The sequence below is a fragment of the Siphateles boraxobius genome, unplaced genomic scaffold, assembly GCF_051911475.1.
Source record: "Siphateles boraxobius isolate OS27281-9 unplaced genomic scaffold, OSU_SipBor_1 56, whole genome shotgun sequence".
In the NCBI taxonomy this organism is placed as follows: domain Eukaryota; kingdom Metazoa; phylum Chordata; class Actinopteri; order Cypriniformes; family Leuciscidae; genus Siphateles; species Siphateles boraxobius.
Genome location: NW_027509182.1, coordinates 7,695,350 through 7,697,738, shown reverse-complemented (window position 1 = coordinate 7,697,738; position 2,389 = coordinate 7,695,350).

Below are 2,389 nucleotides of genomic sequence, written 5' to 3'. Positions count from 1 at the left end.
TTTTCTTTACAAAGAACACAGATTCAACAGTTCGTTCATCCAGGCACGGAATCAGATTTTCTCAACAAAAAGGAATCTCAAAAATGTCAATTTTGATTCGTGGCAAAAATAAATAAAAAAACAACCTCAAAAGCCAAAACAAACCGAGCCATAAATAAAAGAAAATATTACTCACTGCTCAGTTTGTTGAGAAATCGGGATAACCCGGATGTGATAAGTGCAGATGTGAATTTTGTGTGAGTGTTTGGGAAAACCAGCCGCGAATCCAGCCACGCCGTAGCCTTCAGCAATGGTGAAGCTCTTTTGGATGGTACCTGGAAAAAGCCATCCCAGGATACAAACGGTCCGTAACACAGCTCGCTTGGGGTTCTTTACACGCTTTACACACGCTGAAGACATCGGTATGGAGAGCGTTTTTTTTTTTTCTCTCCGGCATCCGCTCCAGCAGAGGCACAGCGTACCCGCTGACGATTGCGTCACCGCCTCCCAGGTAAGTGAAAACAACACCTTACGTTTCCTTTCCTATTCCACCGTCCCATCACAGCTCGTTCAGTTCATGTGGTTACTTCAGTTGGCGTTCGACTGTTATTGAGACTTTCCGGTTCTCACCTCTTAACAACAAACTTCACTTTTTTTTCAACACTTCCTCCTTCCTCCCCTTTTATGTGATAACCTAATTTCCTTTCCCCGCTTAGCAACGGAAATGGGCGGAGACAACCTTGATTTAATGATTTAATTTGTTTTTGTAATGGTTTCAGCTCCACCACAGTATAGTTGATAAACCCCGCCTCCCCATGTTATTCAACGGGACGTGAGACCAACTAAACAATTTAATTACACTTCACATACCTTTTTTCCAAAGATAGTTTCTGAAATTCACTGTAGTTTTTATCACGCTGATGTAATTTCAAGTGTTTGTTTTTAAAATAAGTTTGTTTTTAGTTAGTTATTTGATGCTATAAAAACGGTGCTGTGTCGTCATGATTGACAGGTTCTCTGAGCGAAGTAGTCACTGAAGCACCAACGGACTTCGTGATCTTCGGAGGACTGAGGAGATTGTATTTACTTTATTTTAACAAGCCTCTTGACGTACTGCAACCAACAGACATCAAAATTGGAGCAGAACGGAGGAACGGAGCAGACATAAGGGCTTCGTCCATCTTTTTTTACAGTCTATGAGTGGTGGAGCTATCAAATTTGGGGCGAGATCCTTTTGGGGTAGTAGGGGTGGGTTTGTTTTGGGGATTTCAAATATCAGTATTGGCCAGTAAGTGTAACAACAGTAAGTGTTTTTCAAAAACTACTGATCCCACCTTTAAGAGGGCAAACAAAAAAGCTGACGAGTTAATTAAAAAGAGACAGTTGAATTAGAGGAACCAATGAAACACATGGGAAAACAGGGTCAAAGGAAAACAGGCAAACAGAAAGTGAACCCATTAAAAACAAAGACAAAACAGAGCATAACCCTGACTGTAAAGCATAGCTGAACATTTTAAATAGTCACCAGTTGTCTAGATTACAGGCATTTTCTCATCCAACTTCATATCGGAGTAATCATTATGGTCTGGATACTTTTTAAACAGTTCTAAATGAGTTTCCATGGGTTCTTTTTCTTCACTCTCTCTCATCAATGTAATTAACTGTACCAGCAATCCAATTAATGGGCTATTTGTTATTTGCTCCCCACTCCCTTGTTCTTTCCTCATTCATCCTCCACCAGTCTCATCAGCCTCTCTTTTCTTCTTTCACCTCTTTCCATGTCCATAGCCGCGTTTCCACCGAAAGTACCCGGAACAATTTGTCCCAGGATCTTTTTTCCAACCAGACCTGTTGCTGTCTGCGTTTCCACCGCACTGCGGTTTCAAGTACCGTTAAGACTAGGCAAAAAGTCCCTTCAGGTCGGACTGTGCATGACTGTACAGGATTTCATCCTCTCAATATAATCTTAATAATGCCTGAACCTCGCCATTGGTCAAATTTTTTAAACTCCATTGTTGATTCGAATAGCAAACAACTGTTACTGCAAGCAGCGCAACAGATTTTTTAAAAATTGTGGTTGAAATAAAATGCTGCGTGGAGTCAACCAATCAAAATGCGGCATGAACTCAATTAATCAGCATCTGCAGCACCCAAGTCCCACCCCTAAAGGTTCCTGAACTTTGAAAAAGTACTACCTCGTCAGCAGAGACTTTCGGAGGGGGAAAAGTTTACCTGGAACTTCATTTAGGCCCTGGTTCCTGCGGTAGAAACAAAGCGAGTACAACCCCAAAGTCCCTAGTTCCCGAGGAAAGTTCCTGCGGTGAAAACGCGGCTCATCTGTTTACTTCTTGTCTCTCCTCTTTCATCACGTCTTCATATCTGTTCCACTACACCTCTGCCTTACCCTGCA